The sequence below is a fragment of the Malus sylvestris genome, chromosome 17 (genome assembly GCF_916048215.2).
Source record: "Malus sylvestris chromosome 17, drMalSylv7.2, whole genome shotgun sequence".
Taxonomy (NCBI): Eukaryota; Viridiplantae; Streptophyta; class Magnoliopsida; order Rosales; family Rosaceae; genus Malus; species Malus sylvestris.
Genome location: NC_062276.1, coordinates 30794184 through 30810363, shown reverse-complemented (window position 1 = coordinate 30810363; position 16180 = coordinate 30794184). Strand labels below are relative to the sequence as shown.

The 16180-nt window shown below is 35.3% G+C and overlaps 1 pseudogene; it reads left to right on the top strand.

The window, feature by feature from the left end:
* The window catches only part of LOC126609803 (F-box/kelch-repeat protein At3g23880-like), a 100856-nt pseudogene that overhangs the window by 2193 nt on the left and 82483 nt on the right, over positions 1 to 16180 (top strand).

Genomic DNA, 16180 nt, shown 5'->3' with positions numbered 1-16180 from the left:
ACAGGCAGATTTGAATGAACTTGGTTCAATAAGAGAAGTATCCTTAGAAGCAACAGAAACTGCAAAAGCTTTTCTCTTGGATATCCCACTTTCAGACCGAGTTTGCATAGGGTGTAAGTTAACTGAAGGAATCGGATGAACAACATGGAGACTTTCAGGTAGAAAATCAGGATCCACATGGAAATGTGACTGTGTAGTAGCAACAGGTGGCATTGGAATAGGATTAGAGGTGCTCAAAGACTCTGAGGCACTAGGAAGTGTTTGCAAAAATTCTGAGGCACTAGGAGTTGAAGTTAAAGATGCTGAGGCACTAAGGGTTGAGGAGAAAGGTGATGTGGATGATAATGGTGATAAAGATGTATAAGGAATAATGGTGTTGTGAATGGTAACCTGTGCAGGTGTAACAGACGGTGGAGAAGATGTAAGACTCTGTGAAACAGGTTTAACTAATGGCAAAGTAGGAGATGGAAAACTAGACTCATCAAATAAGACATGCCTAGACACATAAAGTCTGCCCAAAAGAGGATTATAACATATATAACCCTTGTATTGACCAGCATAGCCTAGAAAAACACATTGAGCAGTTTTAGATTGTAATTTGTGAGAGTTATGTTGCCGGAGAAGAGGAAAACAAGAACACCCAAAAACCTTTAAATGTGTTAAAACTGGTGGTTTACCAAACAAATAGGTATAAGGAGACTGCATAGACAGGGTTTGGCGTGGCATTCTGTTAATTAAATAAACAGAAGTAGCACAAGCATGAAACCAGAATGGAGATGACAGTTTGGCAGTTTGAAGTAGGGTAATGGCAGTCTCAACAATGTGCCTATGCTTTCTCTCAGCAAGGCCATTCTGCTCAGGTGTATAAGGACATGATTTTTTGTGAGAAATTCCTTTTTCAAGCAAAAATTATTTAAATTGGTTGCTAGAATATTCACCTCCACCATCGCTTTGAAATTTTTAAATAGAGATAGAAAACTGGGCAAGTATATAGGCATAAAACTGCACAAACACTTTGAATACCTCACTTTTATTCATTAAAGGAAATATCCAGGTAAACCTGGTACATTCATCGACAAAGCTGACATAGAACCTAAACCCTTCAATAGACATGACAGGTGAAGGTCCCCATACATCACTATGTATGAATTCTAAGGGATGAACAGTTTTATTTGCTGGATATGGAAATGGAAGTTTAGTAAACTTCCCTTCTAAACAAGAAATACAGACACGTTTTGAATGGTCCAAAGAAAAAGGCACCTATGACTGATGTAACATTGCAGAAACTACAACATTGGAAGGGTGTCCTAATCTCTGGTGCCATAAATTGGACTTGACTTGATGTCCAAGAAAGCAAAGTTGCTGCTTGGACAAGTGAGGTGCAGGAGCTTTGACAACTTGATTGAGAATGGTCTGTGGTATGTAAAAGGGTATGAGATATAAGCCACCTCTACATAGTCCCTGAAGAAGTACCTTCCCTGTGATCTTTTCCTGAATCTAGAAACAAAATTCATCACAAATAAAACGACATTTGTTGTCCTTACACAGCCGATAAATGGATAGGAGATGTTGAGATAATTTTGGAACATGCAATATTTTCTTTAATTGAAAAGCATATTTGGGAGCATATAAAGTGGAAAAACCAACATGAGAGATGGTCAAACCTGAACCACTAGCAGTAGTGATTGTATCAGTGCCAGTAAAAGGAGCTACAGTGTTTAGAGAGGCAAGATCATAAGTCATGTGAGAAGTTGCTCTTGTATCAGCAACCCAAAATTGTTCCTGGGGAGAAGAGGGCTGATAATTGGCATGCATGGCAGTAAGATTTGAAGATGGAGATCTCCCTTGATAAGAGTAATTGGCTCTGTGATAGCACTGTATTGCGGAATGCCCAAACTTGCCATATATTTGACACTGAACAGGAGAAGAAGTCACTGTTGTAGAGGAGTGTCTTTGAAAGCAATCAGCAGCAATGTGTCCTCGTTTGTTACAGATTTAACAAACTGGAACATCATAACTATGATCAGGACAAGTGGAAATATGTGGTTGACCCCTTGCTGGACCAAGAATACCAGCACCACCATTAGGAGAACCATTGTTAGAGAATCAAGGATGATTGCCATATTGATTTCTCCCCCTTGCTCGGCCTCTGTAATTGGAACTCCTATAGCCTCTTGGATTAAAAGAGTTGCTATTACCATTAGAACCACCAGAATTATAATGCCCAGCACTGTGAAGACAGCCTCCATTGGTGCCACACTGAGAAGAAGAGCTGCCATGAACCCCAGACGAAAATTGAGAACTATTAGACTGAAAAGAACGATCTTGATTTAATGACCCTTCATCAAGCATCAAAAGTTTGCCCTTATCTTTTGCCATCATCGCAGACATGAATGAATTAGTAGTGGTAGGAGCTTCAACAATGGCTTCTTCTGCAATTAGTTGTGCTCGAAAATCTTTGAGCGTAATAACATCTTCCCTGCCCCTAATTACTGTCCTAAAAGTATTGTATTCTGCAGGTAATCCTTTAAGAGCTAGAATGACAATATCATCATCATCAAAAACAACACCAGCTGCAGACAGATGATCTCTAGCATCTTTGATCCTTTGCAAGCACTGAGAGACTGACTCATATCCTTTCTTAATATTTTGTAATTCGGTTTTCAACTGAAAGATACAAGCCTTTGTGATAGTAGAAAACCTATCCTTTAAGTTTTGCCACATTTCATGAGAATTAGTGCAGCCAATGATACAAGACATGGCAGTTGGAGACAAAGTGGCAATGAGTAATTGCATTAACGCACGATCATGCATTTTCCAGATCTGAAAGGCCTCAGTTTCAACACCTTCCTTATCAGAACTGGCATCAAAGCGAGATGGACAACATCTTGTGCCATCAACAAAGCCAAGTATGCCATGACTTTCAAGAAGAAGAACCATTTGATAACTCCAAACAAGATAGTTTGTATCATCAAGCTTAACAGTCACAGAATTCGACACAGTAGAAATTAAACTAGTAATAGGCGATTGCACAATCTGTAATTGAGCAGCAGTCACCATGATTTCACAATTCTTGAGAAAAAACCAGAAATTAGGGTTTCAAAGTATACTGAATCTTGAAGTAAAGAAGAAAGAAGAAAGAAGAACAGATTGTAGAGAGAGTTGCAAAAGAATGACGAAGACTTTCAATCACACAATACGTCGAACACTTGGTGCGCACACTTCCAAGATACACCAATTTCACAATTGCTCAAAGAAGAAGATCGTAATCAATCAAGAACACCAAAAATTCATACCAGATTGGAGATAACTAGAATGCGGAAACAGCAGATGAACAGGATCGAAGAGAGAATTCCATAACCGGCGAAGATACCATATCAAATGAGCAGGGATGAAGATCACAAATCAAAACTATAAGGAATTTAGAAAGAGAGAAAGAAATATAGACTGAAGAACAAGAGAGAGAAAGAGAGGGAAATCTTTCTGTATATTTTTCATTAACCTCCAATGTAACAGTACAAGACTATATATACTACAGACTTTGCTTACAGACTTTTCTTACAGACTAAGCTATTCTGAATTACATAATCTTTTGACAAGTGAAATTTTATAATATCTTTCTGTGTAATGAATTCATTGCTTCGTTTTGCTGTTGTTATGATCCAAATAATGAGGATTTGACATTATGTGAAATATGGGTAATGGATGACTATGACAGAGTTAAGAGTTCATGGACAAAACTCCTAATCATTGGACCTTTAAAAGGCATCAATGAGAATCCATTGGCCTTTTGGAAAAGTGATGAGCTTCTTATGGTTTCATGCGATGGAAGAGTCACCTCTTATAATTCTAGTGCCAAAAATCTCAACTATCTTTATATTCTTCCTATTCTCAATGAGGTTAGAGATTTCCAAGCTGTTATTTATGTGGAAAGTATTGTTCCAATCAAGTGAGTTGAGCGTAAATTAAGTTCCATTTTCTCTTATATATTTGTATGCATGTTATAAGATACATCGATGGAACATTGTTTTGTTGAGATTATATCCACAGATATAGTACTCATAGCCAAGCGCCGTTCAAAATATCATCTTGTGTTCCATCCAACTTTCACATATGAATTTTTACTGTACCCCATGCGGTTTTATTTTATTTTATTGCATTTTTCGTTGGTCCCTTAATCTCAATTCACGTGCATAATAAAATATTATTTTTATTAATTTCCACAACACATATTTTTCTACAAATCCATGGTATTCCTATGCATTTGTAAGTAAGAGGTTTTAGGTTCGATTCTCGCCAAATGCGAATTTGAATCACATTATTACTAGCTCATTGCGAGACTTAACCCACTCCCCCACCCTTTAGTATAAATAATATCATTCGTTTAAAAAAAATATATCATTAGCTTAATTAATCGTAGTAATGCATTCCTGCATGACACCAAGGTCTGTCTCAAAACATCATCAAGAGCATCAATGATACTTACGTCTCAAATCACAATTCTTTAGACCGAAACCAAAAGAATTTCTCTAGATCCAAACCAGGGAATTTGCCACAAAGTTTGTTCCCGATAAATATAATGAAATTCAATGTCAAATGAAAATTACATCGTTAATAACATCAATAGGGATTTCAAAATCTCCCTCCATCTCCAACTTGATGTATATATAGTCCATCTTATGTCGCCCTGTTTCTTGTCATGTTTTTGTTTTAGATTTATTAAAGTGTTTACTTACAGTATACAGTTATGCCAGAAGGTGGCATCAAGAGGTTGTAACGACTTAATCATAAATTCAAATCTCATTTGAAAGAGAATACTATCGTAGATTGTTTAAAGCTAGCACCTACACCAAGAAGAGGACCACGACTTGGCTCACCAATCACCTTCTTGTATATAACCGAATCACTTACGTCATTTTATCCTTCCATTGCAATAGTCCTTTTACTGTCCATTTTTTTCTTCAATAAAATTGTAATATATAAGCATACGTTATACACACAATAACATCTAATAAAAGAGTGCGACAACACACATGCATAAAGTTATTTAGTGGAATATTTTGGAACAATCAATCGGGTTAGGTTTAATTCTAGTACGAACAAGCTATTAAGATTTTAAAATATAAAGTTCGTTAAATAAATTTTAAATATGCAAAAACGATTGTGTGAAAACAAAGCATAAATATAGCATTTTACCTCATCTTTTCTATATGTTATCATTGAAACTGAACATGTTGTGTACACAATTGTGGACTACTCCCTATTCCACGCATTTTGCGCACTTTGTTTCTACATGAAAAAGAAAGCAAAACTAAAACCCAACTATCTCACATCATGCATCTACATGCAAGTAAATAATACATTAACCATCAAAAGACAATATTACTAAAATAAAACTTTTACCTTCCACTCATGCTTCTCCCATTTCAAACATTTTAAACCAAATTCCTCAATAGTCTTGTACTTTTGAAAAACCGAATTCCTCAATGTGCTCAAACAAACGGCATATCTTGTTTTAATATGTCAACACCATAAATTTTAGCTTGCCCTACCAAATTTTAAGCGATGGAAACAATTTTGTCAGTTAAAGCTATCTTACACGACGGACATCGCCAGTGTTAGTGCAATATTAGTCAGAAAACTAGGTTGACTGAAAGCTCGCACATGATGAACATAGTTCGTAGGTGAAGAGACAATTCGCCAGGTAAAATTTTGGCGCCAAGGAGGAAAAATTTTGACCAACTAACAAATGTGTCATTGTGGTAGAATGATTTATCCAACGGAGTAGTTTGTCGAGAAACTTTTCTCAAGGTGGTCAAAAGTCCATTTGCCATGTGTCAAAAAAGCCCACCGCCCAAACATTACCCTTCTCGTGTTTGTAGTTACCCGACAGAGTAGTTCGTCAGTTAAACTCTCAATCGCAATATATAAGTCCGTGCTTCCACTTTATTTTTCTCATCCATATCCATTCATTCATTTTCCTCCACCACCTCCTCCCATCCTAAACCCTCAACGTAAGTTTATAAGAAAGCAGCATTAGCAATCCGAGCATTTCTCATGGTTAGGAATCCGAGCATTTCTGCCTGATTTTTAAGTTGTAAACCATATTGTTCAATAATCAGAGGATTGGGTGATATTATATTATTATGTAAACTTTTATATATTTTCAGTAATTTGAAATAGTTTGTAAAGTTGTAAACCATATGGTTGAGTTTTTGTTCACGGAAATTTGCATTTTACTTAATGAAAGGGGAAACATATTTGTGGAAACTAGTTTTACCAAATTTATTCGTGTTATGACATCTAATTCGAAAAGAATAGGGAACATCGTAACATAAAAATGGTAAATATTGAAGAATTTATATTTTGATGATATTTTACACACACACAAAATTGTAACTGTAAGTAGAATTTATTGATAATATTTGGTCAAATATACACCCTTCGAAGTGTCCCAAATATACCTAAGTGTGGGAAATGAACTTTAATGTTGCTTACCCGACAAAATTTCTTCGGTTTAGAGTTTTAACGGTCATCAAAAGCTGCAATTGAAATTTACAAGTTGTCACATAAATATAAACACATGTGTTGGGAATCTACTGACAGAAACTTCCTCGACGGAGATCCTTCGGGTAAACACATATTCGTCAAAAGTTCAAGACTTCTATTTCCAAAGTGTCACAGTTACCCAGTGGCATGTGAATCAAATGACATAGAAATTGTGAAATATATTACAAAAATATACCAACTATTTATATAATCAAATATAACAAATTAAATGTATAATCACTATCAAACTTACGAAAATTTAAATGAGGAAAAGGAATAAGAATACATAGCCTATGATCTGAAGAAAGACGTGATGTTGCTGCCCTAAAGCCATAAACGCCTCCCTACGTGCAAGTTATGGTTGTGCCTACAACTCCAAGATACAACCCAAAGCCTCATAGGATGTTTGATCTATTACGCATGACAACGGCAGACAGGATTGCCAAATAGTGATCAATTGCCCAAGAATTCTAAAACATGAATTGTAGGAATATAATTGATGATGACAGAGATGTGACAAGTGAAGGAGACAATAGTTTTTTCATGTATTTTTTTTTTTGTCTGAGGTTTCTTGTTTAAAGAACTTTTCCTACTTTTTCAGAAAAGGATTATGACTCTTCAAATAAAACATCACTCTAAAATATTAAAAATAAATAAAATAATAATAAATTTTGAATCTTTAAAATAAAATATAATTAAAATAATTAAAATATCCAACAATCCCCCACAAGATTCAAAACTCTATGAGGAATAAAATAGACACATTTGAAGAAATAGAAGTTTGGGCAATTTGTATATCATGCAATGGGTGTAGTTGTCTTTTGGGCTTGAACCTACACTTAGTGTTCATAGTTTTCACCTGAAGGAATCATAGTGAACCAAGCCTTGAACTAGATTTCTCTAATTTAGATTACAACATATGACACACACAGAATAGATCAAAAACTTGGCGTGGGTTAACACTAATTATGGCCATGCACTTAATCTTGATTTTCAAGAGTGTTATTAGAGAATAACCTAATCCCCAAGATATAGCTGCTCCTCCCAATAATAATACATATCCTGAAGTAGATTTCACTTTGGAGTTATCTATGATCCAATTTGCATCAATGTACCTTTCTACTGCATAAGGAAATCCCTTATAGTTTATAGAATAATCCAAAGTTCCTCTTAGATACTCCACCTTAAAGCATTCCAGTGTTCTTTACTTGGATTATGAGTGTATCTACTTAGTCTTACAACTGCATAAGCTATACAGGGTCTAGTTTTATATGCTATATACATCAAAGACCTAATCATTTGAGAATACTGGAGTTGAGACATGGGTTCACCACTATTTTTAAGTAAGCATGCACTTGGTTTATATGGTGTCGAGACAGGATTGCAATTAAAAAAATTGAACTTCTTGAGCATTTTCTCAATTGAACTAGCTTGATTTATAATAAAACATGCTTGTGTTCTTTCTACTTTCATTTCCCAAAATAATATTGTCTTCTCCTAGATCTTTCATATCAAACTTCCTTGATAGATAAGACTTAACATATTTCACAATTTCCAAACTTGTTCCAAATAATATATCATCAACGTCAAGACATAAAATACACATTGTCCATTGCATTCATCATAGTAGACACACTTTTCATGCTCATTAATTTCAAAAATCATATTCTAAAATGACTTTATCAAACTTTTCATGCCATTGGTTAGGAGCTTGCTTGAGTCCTTATAACAATTTAACCAACTTACACACTTTATGTTCTTGGCATTTCACTATATATCATGTGGGTTGCTTCATGTAAATTTCTTCATCTAAATCTCCATTCAAAAATGTTGTTTTAACATCCATTTGATGAACTACTAAACTGTTTATAAAAACTAAAGCTATGAGGATTCTAATTGTGGTAATCCTAGACACATGAGAGTAAGTGTCAAAATAATCAATTCCTTTCTTTTAAGTAAATCCCTTGGCTACTAGCCTAGCTTTGTACTTGTCTGTATTTCCATCAGGCTTTAGATTCTTCCTAAATACCCACTTGCAACCAATTGGTGTAGTACTAGGTGGTAAATCTGTTAATTCCCAAGTGTTATTTTGTAAAATAGACTCAACTTCACTATTGATAGCTTCTTTCCAAAATGGAGCACTGGTGGAGATCATGGCTTCTTTATAGGTTGTTAGATCACCTTCAATTAAAAAGGTATAAGAATCATCACCAAAAATCCTCTCTACTCTAGGTCTCTTATTCCTTCTTAGTTCTACTAGAGGATCTTCTTCATTTGTAACTTGATGACTAGTACTTGTGGAGGCTTTGTCAGTACTAGTGCATGATTTATCTGCCACTTGCTTTTGCGTTCTAGTCTTGAAAGGAGACATGTCTTCAAAATATGTTGCATTCTTGACTCCAATATAATGTTATTCGAAATTTCATTTATTTCAAAGTTAAGAAATCTATTGGCATTACTATTATGAGCATAACCTAAGAAAACAGTATCCATAGTTTTAGGTCATATCTTCTTTCTCTTAGGTTCTGGGATCGCAACATTAACCAAACACCCCCACACTTTCAAGACTTGAAGATTTGGAGTTCTCTGTTTCCAAATATCATATGGAGTAGTAGTGTTGTCATTAATGATTAGTCTATTTAATATAAAACATGCAATCAAAATTGCTTCCCCCCCACAAATTTTCAGGTAATCCAGAACTCAAAAGCATTGCATTCACCATGTTCAATAAGTTTCTATTCTTTCTTTCTGCAACTCCATTTGATTGTGGAGAATAAGGTGTTGTTACTTCACGTATAATACCATGCTCTTTAATGAAGTAAGATCGGTAAGAGTGTACACACCACCTTTATCAGACCTAAGTATCTTTATCCTTTTCTCTAATTGATTTTCCACTTATGTCTTGTAAATCTTGAATTTACCAAATTCTTCATCTTTGGTCTTTATAAAATAAACATAATAATACTTTGAACAATCATCTATAAATTACAAAATACTTATTACCAGCTCTAGTAGGTGATCTATTTGAGTCACAAACATCATGATGTATATGCTCTAAAATTTGGGTATTCCTTTCAACGGAGTTAAAAGGCTTCTGGGTTGTTTTGCTTGTACACAAATTTCACACATGCGTGAGATTCATATTTAACTTTGGGACTAGGTCCAAATCCATCATTTTCTTAATTTTGAACAAGTTTACATGTCCCAACTATTCATGCCAAACATTACTAGATTCAACATTCAGAACTTTAAGAAGAGTATTGCACTCGGAAGAAACACTTAACTTAAATAATCCTTCACTAATAAAACCTTTTCCAATAAATACATTATTCTTGGTTATTAAAACCTTATTTGATTCCATTACAACTTTATAACATTTCTTTACTAAACATGATCCACCAATTACATTTCTTCTAATATCAAGGTCATGTCGTACATCCTTTAAATTTAAGACCTTTCTAGATGTCATCTTCAATTTAATGTCTCCAATTCCAAGCACTTGAAACATTGAGTCATTCCCTAGAGTTACACGTCCTCCACCTGATTCATGGTAGGTTTTGAAACATTGACGATCAAAACAGACATGTACATTAGCTCCAAAGTCTACCCACCAATCCTTATTTTCATAAGTAAAATTGACAATGGAATCATACTTAAAATGTGTTTGAGAATATTGTTGCTCCATCAACATATTCACTTGGGCTTTTGGACCAATATGATTTGACTTAGACTTGTTCTCCTCAGTCTTCTTGTAGAAGCAATCCTTAGCCATATGATTGGTTCTTTCGCAAACAAAGCAAACCCCCTTCTCTCTTCCTTTATCCTTAGCCTTTTGGAAGTTATTATCTTGGTTGGGTGATTTGTACTTAAAATTCATTCTCCTAGGTTTGAAGTTTTTCTTATTATTTCTGGTGAACTTGTTTTTTATTTTACCATTTTTGTTGGTGTCATTCTTAACTAATAAGTTGTTTGCTTTTCGATTTCCTTCTTTTGGCTTGACCTATGTTTCTCTTCGACCCTAATTGAATTTATTACTTGAACCAAAGTAAGCTCTCCTTGTTTATGCCTTAGAGTTCTAGCAAAGTCATTCCAAGATTGAGGCAATTTATCAATAAGGTAGGAGACTTTAAAGTCCTCACTGAACTTCGTTTCTTTCTTTTCAACTCCTCTTAATAGCTCCTGATGCTTAAGTATTTGTTCCCCCACAGACTTGTTATCAACCATCTTATAGCCATTAAAGTTTGAGACCTTGAACCTATCCATCCCAGCATCTACAATTCCATATTCCGCTTCTAAAGTTTTTAAAAGTTCTTTGGCGGTGGGAGTAGTAGCATGATACACATCATAGAGGTAATTAGAAAGGGCACTTAAGATTCTGTTGTACCAATGGTATTCTATTAGTTGAGGGGTTAGTTTAGAAGATGACTCAAAAGAGGAATCTTTGTTTGATTGAGTTTCATCAAGGGCGGAGATAAGTCCTAGGACAGTTAGCCAATATTTCATTTGTTTTGCCACCTACGAAAATTGTAGCCACTAAATTTTCCAGGCTTAACATTATTGGCTTCTTCTCGACTTGCCATTTGTTATGTAATACTGACTAATAACAAGTGAGAGAGATATAATATTGCTATAATATTGGAGAAATTAAAGCAGATTGTCACTCAAAAGTTTAACAAGTCTAGATTGCTATAATATTGGAGAAATTAAAACAGATTGTCACTCAAAAGTTTAACAAGTCTAGGATAAAATATATTACTGTATAATAATCGCAGATCAATTGAAAATGATAATTACGCATAGATTTAATTAAGGGAACTTTAATGAAAAACTCTCGGTACTGTTCACTTTAACGAAGAACCACATTTTTACCCTAAAAGGTCAATTCTGGTACTATCGTCTCTACCCTTTATTTTGTCCTTATCATTAAAACTCAAAGTTTTCAAACCCTTTTCATTAGTTTTTCTTTTAATTAAAGCATAAAAACAATTAATATATATTAACATGCAATTTTATTCAAATCATGTCTATTCCAAGAATTTATAATTAAAGCAATTCAATTGTACTTTAAATTGACGACAATTTAATATTTAAGAATTAATTGCAATTAAATTGTACAGGGATTATCAATCCCAAAAAATAAATGACCGATAAGCAGTATTAAAGTGCTTTGGTAAAAAAAAAGAAAAAAAATGCAGAGAATCAAAGATGCAACGAAAGCAGTATTATAAACACACTTCTTTGCAACTATATTAATACTTTAAAAACCAAATAATTAAAGACAGGAGTAAAAGGTTCAACTAATATTTAGATGAAAAAAACGAAGGGCAGGATTAGCCTTTCCCAGAAAATTCAACGACAGGAAAAACTACAATTATTGGGGCTTTCAAATCACAATGAAAACATATTGTAAAAATTTGCAATTATATTATCACACTGTGCAGCTTTAGATTGAGAAATATATTGTAGAAATATACCAACTATTTATATAATCAAATAAACAAATTAAATGTATAATCATTATTTGACTTATGAAAAATTAAATGAGGAAAAAGGAATAAGAATGTCTTGCTTGTTAACTGAAGAGAGGCGTGACATCGCTGCCCTAAAGCCGTAGACACCTCCCCACGTGCAGGTTATGGTGGTGCCTACAACTCCAAGATAAAACTCAAAGCCTCACAGGATGTCTAATGCATGCCAACGGCAGACGGGATTGCCAAGTAGTGATCAAATGTCCAAGAATTATAAAACAAGAATTGTAGGAATGTAAGCTGACAATGACAGATGTGAGAAGTGAAGGAGACAATATTTTTTAACCTATTTGTTTTCTTTTTGAGCTTTCTTATTTAAAGAACTTTTCATGCCCCTTCAAAAAAGGATTATGATTTTTCAAATAAAACACAACAGTTAAATATTAAAAATAAATAAAATAATTATAATTTTTGAATTTTTGATATAATTAAAATAACCAACAGAAACATTGCTCGACGAGCCTCCGTCGGGTAAATACTATAATGTTAATCAATGGGTTACAGACATCAAGTCACAGGCTTGGGCCATCTTGTAACATCCCACATTGCCCAAGGGAGTGGATCCTGTAAGCCTTATATGTATATTCCCATCTCTACCTAGCACTATGCATTTTGGGAGCTCATTGGCTTCGGGTTCCATCGGAACTCCGAAGTTAAGCGAGTTCGCGCGAGAGCAATCCCATGGTGGGTGACCCACTGGGAAGTTCTCGTGTGAGTTCCCATAAACAAAACTGTGAGGGCGTGGTCGGGGCCCAAAGCGGACAATATCGTGCTACGGCGGAGTCGAGCTCAGGATGTGGTTGTTAGAGTATAAGGTTTGTAGGTTGTTTGTAAAGTGTAACACTTGGCAGTGTATTAGTGGATATGGTTTGAGGTAGTTATTGTAGGTGTAAATATAAATAGTGAAGAGTCTTGTAATTATGACATATAGAAAAAGATAAAAAATTTGAGATACGATTCTCTCTCTCTCTCTATATTCTTTTGAGTACTTTCTCTCTCTAGTTCTTGATTTCTCTTCTTAGTATTGTTATCATGGTATCAGAGCCTCTCATGGTTAACATTGGTGGTCGATGATCCTTTGCTTCCGCTCCTGGGTCGTCTTTCTGGTAGTTGTAGTCGCCGTCGTCATTCGAGTTTCTGTGCGATTGAAGGAGTTGTTTGGTTGTTTGGTCGTTGTCGCTGTTTATTCTTCAATCCTAGGGTTTGGGTGCTTGTTGATTCTTGCAGTTTCATCGATTCTTTAGAGGTGATATCTTTCGTCTTACTTGTTTCTTGGAGATTTTGTCGTGAATTTTCTGATTGCTTTACTGGTTGGCACATTCTTTGTTCCATGAATTGTTGATTTGTTGCGATTATATCTGGCGTATTCAATTTTCTTGTGAATTGGTAAACATGGTGACCTCTGCTCAACTAGCTCTTATGCAATCACCTATTTCTTCATTAATTCCTAGTGTGGGAAATACTGTTATGGTGAAACTTGACGATTCGAATTATGTAACTTGGAAATTCCAACTCGAATTACTACTGGACGGCAATGGAATTTTAGGCTTTATTGATGGTTATATACCCTATCACATCTACTACTGCTCTATCCTGTGTTATTGGATGTACAAGCTCCAAACAAATGTGGAAAAATCTGTGTGAGAGGTTTGCTAATATGACCAGAACCAATATTGTGCAACTGAAGATTAACCTTCAAAACATAAAGAAAGGTCCTGAGTCAATTGATGATTATTTGCAATGTATTAAGAATGCTAGAGACCAATTAGCTACTGTTGGTGTTGTCATTTCTAATGAGGGTATTATCATTGTTGCATTACGTGGACTTCATCATGAGTATAATACAATCAAATCTGTCATTCGTGGCAGAGAGAATCTTGTCTCTCTTCCAGAACTATGGTCTTAACTGAAAGCTGAAGAAACAATTTTGGATGATGTTCCAAAACAAGTACCTCTAATGTCCGTTATGGTTGCTCATACCTCCAGTTCTGTATATGATGCTGGTGGTACTTCTGGTACCAAGTCTATCTCTCCAGGCTCTCCTTTTGGTGGTCCTTCCAATTCTTTAGTTTCATATTCTCCAATATTGAACCCATATCAGTAGATGCCAGCACTTCAGTCAATGCCACAACTTCAGCAATTGTCATTTCCTTAAATGCCATTATCTTTGCCTCAAATGGTAATGCCTCAAGTGCCTATACTGGGTCCATATGAATTTGTCTCTCAAACTGGCTCAGGTAGCTATAACAATTTCAAGGGGAACAATTTTAAATCTAAGGGAAAAGGGAAGAAATTTTTCTTTGGTGGCAATAATTCTCAGTAGCCACCTTTGTATAGAAGTAATGTTTTTCCTGTTTCACAGCAGTCTTCTCCATTTGATCATCAAATGCAGTCTCCTTAAGGGTTTCAACCATTTCAAAAATGTCAAATTTGTGATAAGAAGGGTAATTCAGCGATTAATTGCTTTCAACAAGGATGCCAAATTTGTCATCGAGTGGGGCACACTGCTGCCACTTGTTTTGATATAAACCAGCAGACTATACAGGGTTATTCACTGCATCCTCAACAATTTCAATAAGCTACATAGGGTTACTTTTCCTCTCCACATTGTTATCCTCACACTCAGAATCTTGGAATGTCTTCAGTTCAATTTCAGAACCCTTTTATGATGCAGCATCCTCAATATTCTTCACATGGGGTGTCTCCTCAATCTCATTCACCTATTGCTATGAATGCTTGAACTACCATCAATCCCACATCACCTCCACAGGAATTTTGGCTTCTAGATTTTGGAGCCATGAATCATATGACCTTAGATTTGTCGAATCTCAATGTGGCAGCACCCTATCCTTCTACTGAAACAGTCATTGGAGCTAATGGTGAGGGTTTATGTATTGCTCACATTGGCAATTCTACTCTTCCTACTCCCAATTATAATTTTCAATTGAATTATGTCCTTCATGTTCCACGATTGTCTCAACACCTTTTGTCTATGCATCAACAATTGTCGATGCATAGTTGATGAGGTGTCTATCTCTATATAGGATAAGGCAACTACAAAAAAAATGTTCCACGGACCAAGTAGTAATGCAGTGTATCCTCTACCTATCATCAAGTCTACAAAAGCTTCACTAGCAGCATTTCTTGGACAAAAAGTCTTTTCTACAATATGGCATAATCGATTAGGGCATCCTACAAACTCTATTATTCGTATAGCACTAAGTAAAGCATCAATTTCAGACAGTGAAGAGTCTTGTCCTCACACATGTATTCCTTGTCTTAAGGGCAAGTTCACAAAGTTACCCTTTCCTGTAACTACCTCAAAATCTGTCATTCCCTTTGAAGTAATTCATTCAGATGTGTGGGGCCCTGCACCTAGTGTGTCTATAGAAGGATATAAGTACTATGTGTCCTTTATAGATAAATGTACTCGATACACTTGGATCTTTCCACTCATTAATAAAACTGATGTGTTTGGTATTTTTCTGCAATTTCAAGCTTATGTTTCAAACTATTTTGCTGCCAATGTTAAAATTCTGCAAAGTGATGGTGGTGGAGAGTATGTGAGTGCTCAATTTCAAAGGTTTCTTAGCGCCAAGGGTATTCTTCATCAATTATCTTTTCCTTATACTCCTGAACAAAATGGGTTGGCCGAGCGAAAAAATCGACATGTTGTTGAAACCGCCATTACTCTTCTTCAAACAGCCTCTTTCTCATCTTCGTTTTGGTATCATGCGTGTGCTACTGCCACCTATATTATAAATAGGATGCTTGCATCACTTCTTGGTATGAAGTCTCATTTTGAGGTTTTATATCACTCTCCACCCAGACTTGATCACTTAAAGGTGTTTGGCTGCTTGTGTTATCCCTCTGTGAAACCTTATAGATTTGATAAGCTTGAACAAAAAACAATGGAGTGTATTTTCTTGGGGTATGGTGCTAAGTATAAGGGGTATATATGCTATTTTATGCACAACAAGAAGTTTATTGTCTCTCGACATGTGTTATTTGATGAAACACAATTTGCTTCTTGGTCAAATATCTCATCTCATGTGTTCAAGTCCTCTGGTTCTCAATCTTCTGGGATGTCTTCTACTCCCATG